Here is a 15,452-nt window from a genome sequence, read left to right on the forward strand (position 1 = left end):
TGGTCTCTTGCCAAAGCTATTGGCCGCAACTTTTGCCCATCTCTGCTCCCACCTCTGTCCAAACCAGATGGTTGTGTTGTCACTTCAGCCAAGGATAAAGCTGACCTGCTAGCATCCCATTTTTCTTCCAGCTCATGTATTAATGATCTTGGTAAAACACCTCCCACTATTCCCAACACACTCCATTCAATGCCTACTGTGGTCTTCTGTCAAAAGGATATCAGAAGGATTTTGATGAATATTGATGCTAAGAAAGCTCCAGGTCCTGATGGTATTTCTCCACTTGTTCTCAAAACCTGTGCTCCTGAACTTACTCCTATTCTTTGCCACCTTTTTTCACTTTCTTATTCCAAAGTTGTTTTTCCTTCTGCTTGGAAATTTGCTCATGTCTAGCCAGTTCCTAAAAAGGGTGACAAATCCCTCCCATCCAATTATCGTTCCATTGCAATTACTTCTACTCTTTCTAAAGTAATGGAGAAATAAATTAACCGCCAACTCTTAAACTACCTAGAAACCTTCCGTCTGATCAACGATCGCCAGTATGGATTCCATCAGTGTCGATCCACTGGTGATATTCTGGCTTATGTTACCCATTTATGGACTAATTCAATGGAAAGGTTCGGTGAAACACAAGTAGTTGCTCTTGACATCTCAAAGGCTTTTGATCGTGTTTGGCATAAAGGTCTTCTAAATAAGCTTCCATCTTATGGTTTGCCAACTGTTTTTAGTAATTGGTTATCCAGTTTTCTCTCTGATCGCTCACTGAGGGTGATGGTAGATGGCTCTCTGTCTGCTAACTTCTCCACTAATGCCGATGTCCCCCAAGGTTCAGTTCTTTCCCCCACTTTTCCTCACATATATTAATGACCTTCTTTCATTGACTGGAAATCCTATGCATAGTTTTGCCGATGATAGCACATTGCATTCCACTTTCCATTTTGAGAAACCTTGTCCTGCTCAATCAGTTTCAACTTCTCGAAAATCTGCTACCAATTCCTTAAATGCCGATCTTCAGGTAATTCTCCAGTGGGGCAAACACAACTTAGTTGATTTCAACCCTTCTAAAACTCAGTCTTGTCTTATATCTCGCAAAAAGGATTCTTCTGCTCCTATGCTTATCTTTAGTGACACTCCGATTTCTAGACAAAATGATATATCTCTTTTGGGGATTACCTTGACTTCTAATCTCTGTTGTCACAAGCACATTACAAATATTGCTTCTTCTGCATCTAAAAAATTGGTTTTTTCTTTCGCTCTCGGCATTACTTTTCTTCCAAACAGCTGCTCACTCTGTATAAATCGCAAATCTGCCCTGACTTGGAATATTGTTCCCACATCTGGGGTGGTGCCCCCAAAACCTCTCTCAGGCTTCTTGATTCCATGCAGTTAGGTTAATTAATGATTCATCTCTAACAGAGTCTCTCCACTCGCTTTCTCATAGACGTACTGTTTCTGCTGCATGCCTCTTCTACAGATACTTCCATGGGCACTGTTCTTCTGAATTGGCTTCTATAATTCTCGCTCTCTCTTTCAAAACAGGCCGCCACCAGCCAACATCCATTTACTGTCCAACTTCAAACCCACAGAACCATCTTTTCATCTTCTTCATTTATTCATTCAACTGCTATTTTCTGGAACAACCTTCCTTCATACGTATTTCCTGAAAATTACAATCTACATAAGTTCAAGTCCAATGTCAACAAATATCTTCTTTCGTCTTCTCAACCTCCAACCCAAGCACGGTACTAAGTACTATAGGTTCTAATACCTCTTGTGTTTGGGGTTCACATAAAAAAAAAAAAAACACTTCCCATATGACCTGTCAAAAGATAAATTTTTACATATTTATCCTGCTGGTAAAAGACAAATTTCTACACATCTGTCTTGCAAATATATTTTCTCAATTTGAATTCATGCCCTCATCCCCATGCAGATAATCTGAGCAAGAGGAAGGATTCCATTGGCATTGAGCTTAAATAAGTAAATGAGCACAATTATATCTCTTTTCATTCTCCACTGCCCTCTATGTGGTACCACATACCTGGTAAACTAATTTGGGATCACTGTTCCCCATATGAAGTACCTTACATTTGTCAATGTCAAACTTCACTGAGGCTTCTCAGCCCATCAGCCTCTATATGTGGTCAGTTCTGCTATAATGTGGTTCATTTGTTCCTAAAAATCTCTGTATAATAGTATTTTGCACATTAAAAATGAAAACAACAGGGTTTTTGGGAAAAATAGGGCAGCACACTCAAAAAAAAAAAAAAAAAAAAACCTGTTCAGTCCGGTAAGTAAAATACTAAAAAAAAATCCAATAAAATTGCTAACACAGGTTTAAATAATTTAAATTCCTAATAAATAAATAAATATTAGAGTAAATATAGCACGTTACCTTGACAAGATACGAAGTTTGCTTGATTGATATTTCTGTTCACTGACATTTTCTTTTTTTTGGATTGTAAAATTTTAAACGGTAAAACGATAAGCAATCAATAACTAAGAACACAGAACGCACAAATTACACAAGTGAGACAAGTTTACGAAGCTTAAAAAATAGGAAAACAAAGAGAAGGATTCCGGAAATTTATTTATGTTTTTTATAAGATTTCATGGAAGGGGAAACACATTTCATCATAATAACATAAAAACTCACAGAATTCCATCTATCTGTATTATCGCAAATGTAGTAAGATCAAGTTTACTACCCATTTATAATTAAATTACACTAACTGAAAAACCCAATAAACTGGGAACTGTAAACTGATTTTATTGTTTTATGGTAGTGACCTCCAGAAATGTGCTTCTGTGATCATGCTATCAAGTATCACAAAATGTCTGTTCGAACAGAAAAATGTGAGCTCCTGAAAACATGAGTTGGCCTACAATATCACAGGTTATCTTTTGAATACCTTTGATATTGTTGGCCTACAATATCACAGGTTATCTTTTGAATACAGCAAATGACAGTGTGTCTCTGACCAATACAACTACAGTAAATGGGAAATATAGCTCTTACACACACATATGATGTTTGACATTTTTTATGCTTCGTAAACTTGTATTTATTGCTGCACAGGCAAAACCTAGCACCTTCAGCATAGTGCTGGGTTTTGCGTTCACCTAGTGTTACTCGCAGACAAAATCACACATGAGCCAACGCAAAAGTCGCATTATACTCGCATTATTCCCTAATATATCAGTCACACTGCAGCAAATTTGCATTGCAAAAATGCGTGTTATAGCAGAACTGTATGTATGTTTCCTAGATTTATATATGTAATATAAATTTATTTATTTTATAACGTATACTATGTATATATATAAAATCATTCATTTTGCAAGATATTCAATACTAGTTTACACTATAGTACTTAGTAGAACAGTATTAAGTATGTTTTTAAAGTGATTCAACTGCTGAAATCATACTGCACCCACTTATACCAAATATTAAGAAATGTTTGGGCAATTGCGGGCACCAATATCAGAGGCAGGATTTGAACCCATGATCTTCATTTCTAAGGCAAGCACACTACTCACCAGACCATTCCAGCAGCACAGGTTCACATTCTAGCTTTAATGACAGTGCTTATCACTCTGTGGTGATTAGGGATCAGAATGTATTATCTAATAAAAATATTCAAATGAGATTTTTGGCAATTTTTTTTTTAGATTATTTAGCATCCGCATTAGCAGTGGCAAATGATACAAGAAAGGAAGCTTATACAAAGCTTCCTTTCTTACATCATCAGTCAAACAATAATAAATCAATAACTAACACAACACAACACCTTCGACTTCACTTATTCATTCCCTCCAATAGTTTGTCTAGTTCTCCTTGGATTTATTTACACTATCAACTTCCACAACAACAGATGGAAGTCTGTTCCAACAATCAACAACCCATTGGTAAAGGAAAACTTCCGCACATCTATTCTGCAACCGTCATTCCTCAATTTGAAATTGTACCTATGAACTGTCCTGAAAGCATATCTGCATTGCTCAAAGAACTTCATATCTGACTGCACAATTACCCCTAGGTCCTTTTCATTTTCCACTATCCTGACTAGCACCACACAGTTGGTATGGTACTCTGGGTTTACTGCTATCCATATGCAGTACTTTGCATTTGTCAGTGTTAAACTTCAGTTGCCACCTCTCAACCCATCTGCCCAACTTTTCTAGATCCTGTTGCAGTAGTGTACTATCATTATTATCATTAGCCACCCTGCCAAACTTTGTATCATCTGCAAACTTGGACATTAAGCCTGATATGCCTTCATCATTGATAATGGCCTTCAGCCATCATCTGCAGGATGGAAGCCTCCTAAACGATTCATATTGAGGGAAGTGGACCATGATCTGTCACGCTGGCCCAGTGTGGGTTGGCAGATTGGCCATATTTAGCAGCCAGGGGCTTGAACCACATGTCTACTCCCCAGAGTGCTGCTGCACTCCCGTTCCTGACCACTCAGCTACAGAGGTTGTTGTTGTTATTTGGTTTTTAGGAGCATTAGCAACTAAGGCCATATTGCTCCGAGGATATGCAGTGGTTATTCCTTGACCTTTCCGCAGATAAAAACTCATGAAGTTGCTCATGTGGACTGTGTTGACGTCATTTTTAGTTCTCTGGGTTTTATCTTTAAATTTGTGATTTCTAGACCACCCCCCCTTTAGTGAAAATACATCCCTTAGTTAGAAGAGGTGGTGGTGAGTGCGTTGGTACCTTTTTGGGACTGTCTCACAAGGAATAGCGCAATGCTAAATGAAAATCTAATTTTTATGACTAGCGATTATTTTCGATGCCATTAACGTTAAAAAATGGCCGTTACTTATTATTGATTTCCTTCTGGGACAGTTGTATTTTTGAGTTTTTACCTTTGACCTCCTGTGCTGGGGTGTCCAAGGCTTCACTTGCTATTCTGGTACTCTAGGGTGGCTGTTTGTGACATTGTGGTTCTTGTATATATACTTTTGTGTGTCAATACCCAGCCATTGGAAAAAATATGTTTAGGTTTGGCTTTGCCCTCAAATATTAACTTTGCTTTTGCCGGACACGCCATACTGTCTTCTCCAATATACCAACCAATCAGGTATCTCGGCGGCAAATTTTGGCGGAATAAGTAAATTTGGGCGCTGCCATCTTATATTTTAATGGCGACCTACAGTGTGGGCTGCCATTTTGTTTGTGTAACTGAGGTGTCTAAGTAGCTTTTTTGTGCCTAAACGGTTATTATTTGTGTATATAGGTTATAAAAAATTGTTTCTATGGTAACTGGTTGTCGCCATTGGTCTCAGTGTATACCTTTGCCTTTACATCAGAGTGCAAAAGTTCGGGTAACGGAAGTAAGTGCACATTTGTGTCACTCACAAATCCAGAAAGGACTGCTCACGATTGTTTCACATATTACTCGAATTGGGGGTTGCCTGCCAAAGAAGAAGCGTACACCTGCAGGACAAATGGTGTTCCTATTATTTGCCTATTGGTATATAGTGTCCTCTTGCCCCAGGGCCCCTCTCCAAGAAATTTGGTGGGGTTTGGTGCTTTAGCGACTGAGTTAAATTCTTCTTGTGGAACTCAAACTGCCCTTCCATTTCCTTTGTGGGCTGGTTTGGGCTAAAAATTTTCTGGCTTTAAACGCCCATATCTCTGTTCGTGTTAGGCGGATTAAGCTCAATCTTTGGGAGAATACTTAAAATTCAATTACTTAATTTCTGGAATTTTTACAGCGCCCTCTAGTGGTAATGGTAACGTTTTGAGTTGTCCATAACCCCTGTCCTGTTGGGCGAATCTGACTGAATTTGGTGTGAGGACTGTTCTCTACCATATCTTTCAGTGGGCCAGCTTTGGTTATTATAGTGTTGTTCGTCATTGAGTTATTAAAATGGACTCTTCAAGTGCACAAGAATTTGACTCTACCTATACTTTGTCCTCTCCTCCTAACCTGTCTATTGGCCCTGTGGAGTTGAGAGCTAATATGAATCCCATAGTTATGGTTAGTGACATTGGTAAAAATTTCCCCGATATGTTTTCTAATGAGAGGGGTTCTACTTCTCCTACTCCCTCTCACCCTACTGTGAAGGCTCTGTGGACAAGGTTTTTGGTTTGTGGGACCGGCTGACTCGCATCTTGGAGTCAGATCCTAATATTTCTGCAACCACTGTGATTGAAGTTACTAAGATCTTTAACGTTTTGGAACACAAGTACCTGATGTTTGTGCCTTGAGGTCAGCTCCTTCTGTCAGTGCACCTTTGGCTTCTCTTCCATTGCCTTCCAATACCTATGCCAGCGTGGCATCTAGGGCACCGGCCCAATCTTCTCAGCGTCCAATTCAGCCGCAACATGTAATAATCGTTCGAGCTTCTGAATCTTCGGATTTAAAAACTAGTGAGGAAGTAAAGAAAGAAATTACTACTCAATTCAGGGACGAATTTAGAAAGATTAAAATTAAGGCAGTCCGCAAGGTCCAGGACTGTGGTATTGTGATCGAAACAGCTTCTAAAGCCGACCTTGTTTCCCTGCAATCATGTCAGAAGTTCAAAGACTTAAAATTTTCTCTTGACACTCCAAAGAAATTAAATCCTATGGTAATTATCTACGACATTGGTAAAGACACTTCTGAAGATGATTTCATCCAGGATCTTCATGATAAGAACTTCATTGGCACTGATTATTCCCTTGAGGATCTTAAGAAATTAGTTAAATTTCGATTTAAGATGAATTCCAAGCAGAAGGACAGCCAGCACTGGGTGATTGAAGTCCCTGGCCCTATCAGGCATATTTTGTTACAAAATAATAATAGAATTTATATTGGGTGGTCAGTCCACAGTATTAAGGATTTCATAATATCTTCTAGATGTTTCAAATGCCTGGGCTATGGCCACTCATCTAAAAATTGTAGGTCACCTGAACACACCTTTGGGCACTGCGGTTGTCAAGGCCATCAAATTTCTGATTTCCCCAGTAAATCTTCCCCCATAGTTTGTCCCAACTGTAAAATTAGGAAATGTAAAAGCTGACCATTCTTACAAGGACATTTCCTGTCCCGAATATCTCAGGGCCCAAGACCAGGTGAGGTTCAGGACATCTTATGAATAGTACCCATACTACAGTTGTAAATATGAGTGTAAAATTCCTTCAATTAAATTGTCAGCGAAGTTTATCTGTTATTAATGATGTATCTAGTTTAATTTCTTTACATAAATTTTTTGTTTTGGCTTTCCAGGAGCCATATTCCTATAAAGGTGTGATTAAGGGCTTGCCCCTCTCAATCTCAGTTAGTTCAATCTATCCCTGATACTTCTGGGGTTGGAGGCAATGCGGTGACTAGGGTTTGGGCTGCTCTGGTCATCGTGGACCCTCTGATCACGGTTACTAAGATCAATAGTCTCTGCTCCAAGTTTGCTGCTTGTGCCTGTCTTGAGGGTTCCTTCGGTAGGATTTATGCTGTCTCTTTGTACATGCGATGTTCGCAGTATGCACAGCCTATTGAGCCATTCTTAAATTACCTGGAACTCTTGTTAACCTGACTTTCTGGTCTACCGTTAATCATTATGACAGACTCTAATGCTTCTTCTCCCCTTTGGGGAAGCCCTACTTCTAGCCCCAAGGGTGATCTCCTTGAGGATTTCATCGTTGCAAAAAACTTAATTGTCCATAATGTCCGGGGTCATCCCCCAACTTTTTCCAGTTCGCAGGGTCAATCTTACATTGACATCACACTTTCAAATCGTGCTTTTTCTTTCGGTATAAATAATTGGTCGGTTCGTACTTCTTGGTCGAGCAGTGACCATCACCCTATCACGTTTGACCTGGTCACCACTGTTAGGCCTTCTTCCTCTCGAGTTAATCATGATTTCCCTCTCAGATCCAATTGCTTTGTTGGCTGACTGGTTGGAGGCATCGTTCTCCTCCTCCAGTCTTGCCATTATTTTCTTTTCTACTGCCAGTTGCAGTGGAAATGTATAGTTTTTAGCATTTGTTCAGCCCTGCAGGTTGAGTTTGTTTTTTTTTTTTTTTTTTTTTAATGCTTACCTATGCATTATTGTTAATTCTACGTGTCTTGTGATTGGAAACAAGTTTTGTTTTTCGCAGCTTGTGGTGGCAGCTTTGCACTTGCTGGTTATATACATATGTTTATAGATTAGATTACTTGTGCAGAGACATTTTCTCTGCATATTCATTAATTAGTTTAATACTTAACTTATTATTTTGATTTTGATTTGTTATACTTAGATTTAAATTTAGAATTGCTTTTGATTCGGTTAACTAATTTATTCGTACAGTATTTATTAGTTTTGCCTTTGGCATATCTTTGCCTTAGGCGAGTTCTGTTTGTCTCTTTGTGTTTTGTATATATGTTTCTGCATTTCTTCTGGTTAACTATTTCTGTTAATTTCTTGGTTGACTAGTTTTTCAGCTAAGATTTTAATTACTTATTTTGTAAATATTGTATATTTTACTCTCTGCTTATGTAGTGTAATTTGTTAATACGTTTACTGCTATGTTTCATATCGGTGACATAAGTATTTATTATTTATCTTAATTTATTCTTTTAAGTGGCTATCTAATAGCCACTTGTACATTACCTATGTTCTTTCCTTGAGACTTTTCTTTTTCCCCTAGTCGGTGCAGGTTGGGCTTCCTTCCCGGCTAGGAGCATCTTTCTTTCAAAATTTTATCTCTTCAAGCTCTCTCACTTGTTAGATTTTCCAACTAGTGTTTTCCTCTTTCCTATTTCTTCTTTTTCCTGAGAGAGTGTTTTGCTCACTTTTCTTCTTCTACTTTCTTTTCTCCTGCTTTATCCTCCATATTCCTTATTTATTATAACCGGGATTCCACTTGTTGGAATCCCACTTAGTGTAATTTAGATAGTTCCTGGAGCGCCTCCACGTGGCTAGGGAAGGGAGTCGGGACGCAGGTAGCTTGGTCCCTGCCTCCCGGCTGCTAAGACTCCAGGGCCGGCAAACAACACACTTGTCAGCTATAAATAATCTACAGATGCTACAGCGGTATATAGGGGTAACCCTGGAGGCCGCAATCAATACAAGAATACCTTGTCCCTTGACCTTCCCGCATCCTCCGTATTTGGTGGTCACGGGCTCGAACCCCAGTCTAATCAAGAAGCGTGTGCTACGCACTGCCGCTCCTGCCCACCTGGCTATGGAGGTAACTCATTGATAAACACAGAAAACAATGATGGGCCCAACACTGAACCCAAGGGAATCCACTAACAACATTAGTCCAAGAAGAGCAATGTCCACACTGGACAGTGTGTACATTGGAATTTGTACAGTAGTCTTCCACATGCAACAGTATCAACAGGTTTCCTGAAAGAATGTATATGATATCAAAATTATTTTTGCATCCAGTTCCAGTGTAACCAAATTTCAATAACCAATCAAACTGGCCAAACAAGATATCCCCTTAACAAACCCATGCTACGTTTGAAAAATTTAGTTATCAAAAAATCATACTTCTTTCATTATGCAACTGAAAGCTCTCCTCAAATTCATATCGATAAAATTAAAATTCTATCTTTCACTGTGTGAATGCATTAAATTATGCTATCAACTCAAGCAAGCTTCGGTTATACAAAAAACTGAATATAGAATACATATATAATATGAATTACTCCTGAATACTTAGGCTATGTATATAACATTCCGAAAAACTAAATTTTTTTAATGTTATGTACACAGAATAGGATATAATACAAGAGACTCCCATAACTCTGATTTTCAGATTTATCAGATTCTTTTGTATATTGATTACAATCAGAATTTTTATATTATACAGCCACTCCCTGGCTTATGTAAGGGTTGCATTCTGCAGAGTTGCATTCTGCGGAACTCTACATAAGTCAGAATTTCCCTAAATGCTTATGCAGCACTTGCAAATTTGATTAAACAAAAAAGAAATGTTCGACAAACATGTAAATAGAATTATTTATTCAATTTTTTTATCTCATGCACAGGAAAAATTACAAAAGTATACAAAATTACAAAAATTTAAAAATTATAAAATTACAAAAAAGAGAGAGAAGACAGGCATAACGTCAACAAGTTTTATCTTTCGAGCATTGTTGCCAGAATTAACTCTCCAGCTGATAAGCATGCCGCTGCGGAAGTTGAGGGCTGTGGAGATTTAGAAGGAGTTTTTTCCAACACATCACAAAATTTCTCTGCTGCTGCAGAATTGGCACTGGTGACTTCACCACATACTTTAATGTTTTGGAAACCAGCGCAATGCATGATCCTATTAAACTACCTGTTGCTTGCCACGAACTTGGCTTGAAGTTCGCCACACTTATCCTTAATATCTTCATAAATACTTCTTGCTTTTGCTTGGACTCAGGGGCACTTGCTTCTGAATCTGATTTTCCATCCATATTATTAATAGCTTTTCCATCTTTGATACCTAAATGCTGTTTTGTGATCACTGTTGATTTTAAATGCATTGAACCTTTAATTATATGCACACTGTCCCTTAAAATAGTATTCACTGTTGAAGCAGCGAGACCTAATTCCGTGCAATAGATGACAAAGTTTGTCCTGCTTCGTACTTCTTAATTAATCATCTTCATTTCTAAATCAATTTTTTTTTCGTTTCCTAGCACTGCCAGCACCTACACTTTCCGTTGATCCCTTTCCCTTCACCATTGTAATAAATAAATAGGAATGAAGAGAAGATTCTGAAAATTTATATAAAAATGTTTATATATTTATACATTTATCCTTTTAGAGAGATAAATAGCTTAGTTATATAGCAAAAATTTCAACTTCCAAGGTCTTGGAACAAATTACCAAAAAAAACAGTGTGTTATTGGGTTCCCATTACAATATTTTCACAATACTTCCATTTATTCCTATGGGATGCAAAATATGTTTTCACAATTTTTTTAAGTTTCCACCGGCCGGCAAAAACTTACATAAAGTTGAATTTCCGTAATTCGAGTATTACGCAAGCCAGGGAGTGGCTGTATTCGTTTCTTTGATAGTTTAGGCAATACGAGAATTGCCTCCTTGCATAATTTTGCCAGTACTAGTAATAACTTCATGATATCTCCCTCAACAATGAATGACTTCGGATCTTGTTATATCCTTTTGAAATGTCTTGTTCTTTTATATAAATCTTTTCTTTTCTGAAATCCTTTAGGTTTCAGAAAAGAAAAGTTAGACTGAGTTATTATAATACAGTTCATTTATCATTAGGATCCACCTTAAATATTTCTTTCAAGTTGGGAATCCTGTCAGTTCAATCCTGACTGAAAAACTGCAAAGAATCAAGTACAGCACCTTAATTAGCTAAGCTTCTGTTAACTTAGCCAGCTGGCAAAATAAAAGAAATATTTCACAAAAGCCTTGCAACTGTTTACATGAGAGTGTGTAGGCCAATGAGCTGTCATTCTCCAGCAACCATTGAACTAGAAAATGCATTAGCCTTGATAAACCAAACTGTCAATGGACTTTCATGTGGAAACCCATGTTCTGTAGCTTCAAATGCTTCTTTAATTCTTCATGCTTCTCTGTCTTACTCTTTATTCATTAACCTCTATTCCACATTAAGCATTAATCTCTATATGATTAACTCTTTTATCCAACAGATGAGCAAACAACATCAAATTGTGATACCAAGCTTATTTAGAATTTTTAATCACATTATTTAATATTTTGTTCTTTCATGAAATAATTTTAAAATTATGATATTATCATAAGCATTGAAAAATTTAAATACCTGAAGTGCCCTTTCTAGCCCCTGAAATCTTGTGTTCAGTTGTGATACCTGGGATTTAACCCTTGCTTTCAGGACTCACTTTGACAATTTCTTCTGTTAAAGCTAGTAAATCATCTAACATCTTTTTATGAGAACTTACTTCTTCTTTAAGACCCTAATTTAGGAAAAAAAAAACAAAGGAACAGCATTATATCTGGTAATTATTTAACTTATAATGACTGATGACTCATAATTATTTATAATGATAACATAAGGTGAGGACAACAGGATGCCTGGCTCTGAATTTCAAAATACTACACTGAAATGAAACATCATGGACTGATTTATTTTTATTAAAAAAGTATTATAAACAAAGGAAACTGAAAACAGCAACACAAGTCATTCAGATGTCCTGAATAACAATGGAAAACAAAAAACAGTTAATATGGAAATAATAAGACTCAACAGGAAAGGATGCAAAAACTATACTGTAATCCTTTTTTTTCCTTTTCCATTTTTAATTCAGTCCCCTTCCAGTGTATTTTATATTATTTTTGTTATTTTGAATTTGTTTTTCCCAAATATAAAACCTTATATTTTATTATTCAGCTTGAGATGAGGGACCTCACCTCAGGAGAGCAAAATGTGTTAGTGGGGTGAGGCATTTTGCAGAATTAAAACACAGTGATGACTTATCTGACCATTCCCTAAATCCAATCAAAGTTATTCTGAAACAGTCTGTTTGACACTGGTCTTTAATCACTTTCCTAATACTCACACATTTCTTTTTTATTTTTAAACAATGCTTTCTGAGCTCAACTCAGGAGTGATGCTGTCATAACAGTTTATCAACTCAGTTAAACAAGATTTTTTCTTTACATAATCACGCTATCTATACTTGAGAAAATCATTCATATCTAGATGACCCTGTATTGCACTCTTAATCAATACCTCTATAATTTTTCCTACTAAAAAATTCAGATTGACTGGTCCACAGTTTGTTTTTGAACCATCTTTATGGATTGGCAATACGCTAGCTTTTTCAATCCAAGAGAATCCCTCGAGCCTAATAAAGCACTTCTGATAACCTTATTTTGTGTGCTTGTGTGAGTGAGTGAAATTAGAAAGGGTGCCAACAGAGATTGAGTTGAAACAATATCTTGAAACTCTGTTAGAATCAATGATAATATACAGCAGGAGGTTTACAAAGCTGATAGTGAGATGAATTGCACAAGCAGGTTATGCTAGGTAGAATACAGATTCCTGAAGAATGAATTTGAATATAAATGATAACATAAAGAAATATATAGAAAATATCTATATATTAAATTTTTATAATGCTCAAAAGTGCAAAACAAATTTTGCACCTTCAGCATTAGTAAATTCTAATAAAAATAAAAAAAAAATGGACAAAATCATTGTATTTTTCTTGGTCTTATCAAGAACCATGATTCTGTTTGCTAGATTAACATTAGATCATCAGTAATCCAATGAACAAAATTATGGCCCCTGACAAGAGAGTTCTGTCAATGAATTTCCCCTTTTTAGAGCATTTTTGGCATTTTTAGAATTTTTGCATTTGCATTATATTTATCCAAAAGGTTATATTCACTCTTAGTCAATACATCTATAATTTTTCCTACTAAAAAAGTCAATCTAATAAGTCAATAAAAAAACAAATTCAAAAATGCTCTAAAAGGTTCCATAACATTCAAGCTGCCATTTCTTCCACAGACATCTATATAGTAAAGCTATCTTTCATCAACTGTTTCATTTAAAGTCCATCAAAAGCTCTAGCTCTGAGCTAGTCAGCACTGATCTCAAGTGGACCAATCTGATTCATCCCCTTCCTTCTACAGTTTACATAAGTAAAGAACTCTTTGCTGTTTTCTTTGAATCCCTTGCCAAAGATTTCTTGTAATCTGCCTTCGCCTGCCTAACCTCCTTTGTAACTTGGTTACAGATCAACTTGTATCTATCATAGGCTTCTGTGTCACATGTTAATTTGCATGTATCCATGCATTTTTCTTCTCTGCCATATGTCTCATTAGTTCATCTGACATCCATTTAGGCCTAAACCTTGAACAATATTTCTTAGTTGGTATGTAAAGCCTAGTAGCTTCCAAGATAAGTTCTTTGAATGCTTCCCATTTTGAATTTCCTGTTGGTAACATCATCAGTTGGTCCCACTGTATAGAATTTAAATACTGTCTCAATCCATCGTAGTCGCCTTTATGAAAGCAATAACCCTTCCCTTTACCCCTAATGATAGTTACCTCTTTGAGTAAATCCCACTTCAGCACACTGTAATCACTGCCACCTAGTGGTTCCTCTATCTGCAGATTCTTAATGCATGAAGAATCACTACTGATAATCAAATCAAGAGTATTACTCCCTCTAGTTGCCTCCCGAACATGCTTATGTAGAAAACAATCATCCAATAAATCCACAAAAGCCTTGCTAGTGTGTGAGTGACCAGCCCCCAAATTCCAGTCAATATCTGGGAAATTAAAATCCCCCATTATAAGACTCTCTGATTTACCGGCCCACTCTATTTCCCTGTACAGTTTCTTATTATACTCATCAGAGTCATTAGGCCTATAGCACACTCCTACTCTCAATTTTGATCTCCCAATGCTTATGTCACACCAAACTGACTCGACGCTGCACTGTCCAGCAATGTCGACTGGTTTCACTTCCTTGGGTTTTATGTATTTCTTAACTAATGGCATAACCCCTCCTCCCTTCCTATCCTGTCTATCCTTTCTGTAGATATTATACTCCCCAAATTCCAGTTCTGCATTCCTTATATCTGTGTGACACCACGTCTCTGAAATCCCAACAATATCTGCCTTTGATGTTTTGAGCAATACCTCAAATTCATCAAATTTATTTACCAAACTCCTAGCATTGGTGTACACGCAAGTATATATGCACCTGTTCTTTTTCTTAGCTACCCTAACACAACCCATGTGTTTACTTGTACCCCAATGATTCCCAGCAGTCTCTGAAATATCCTGCATCTTATTTTCCAGGCTGCTGCTCATTCCAATAGAAGCAGTGCAAGAATCACTTTCACCTCTGCCAGTGGCTACTGTTAATCTATTAGTCCTTGAACCCCCCCCCCCAATCTAGCAGTTTTCCGACCCACATAACCACGCACGGGTCATCGTGGAACAAATGAATACATGGGCTGCATTAGGGTAACTAAGAGTAATCACATGTGTATGTATACTTGCATGTACACTAATGCAAGGAGCACTGAAAATAAATTTTATGAATTTGAAGTGCTGATTAAGTCGTCATATGCAGATATTGTAGGAATAGTAGGGACGTTATGCCATTCAGACATAAGTAATTCTGAAGTTGGATATGGGTAGTACAATGTATACAAGAAGAACCAACAGGACAGGAGAGGTGATGTGGTTATGCTCTTAGTTAAGAAGAATATTAAATCTAAGGCAGTGTATCCAGTTGACTTGGGTGACGAGTGAAATACTGAGTTAGTTTGGTGTGATATAAGCCCTGGGAAAACAAAATTGAGAGTAGAAGTATGTCATAGACCGAACAATTCTGATGAGTATAGAGGGAAATAGAATGGGCCAGTAAATCATAATGTCTCATAATGGGGGATTTTAACTTTCCAGATGTTAACTGAAATTTGTTGGTTGATCACTTATACTACCAAGACTTTTGTGGATTTTTTGGATGACTGTTTCCTACAGCAGCCCATTAG

The 15,452-nt window shown here is 37.2% G+C and overlaps 1 protein-coding gene across 3 annotated transcripts in view; it reads right to left on the reverse strand.

Moving 5' to 3' along the window:
• Nucleotides 1-11,867, reverse strand: part of LOC150084856 (muscle-specific protein 300 kDa-like) — a 1,257,473-nt gene extending 1,245,606 nt beyond the window's left edge. For all 3 annotated transcript variants that reach the window (XM_090376651.1, XM_090376652.1, XM_090376650.1), the window contains exon 1: nt 11,738-11,867. The gene's annotated coding sequence lies outside the window, so the exon portion shown is untranslated. The remainder of the gene's footprint in view (nt 1-11,737) is intronic.
• Between the last annotated feature and the right edge of the window lie 3,585 nt (nt 11,868-15,452).

The sequence above is a fragment of the Mastigoproctus giganteus genome, chromosome 6, assembly GCF_048544385.1.
Source record: "Mastigoproctus giganteus isolate SK-2022 chromosome 6, ASM4854438v1, whole genome shotgun sequence".
In the NCBI taxonomy this organism is placed as follows: domain Eukaryota; kingdom Metazoa; phylum Arthropoda; class Arachnida; order Uropygi; family Thelyphonidae; genus Mastigoproctus; species Mastigoproctus giganteus.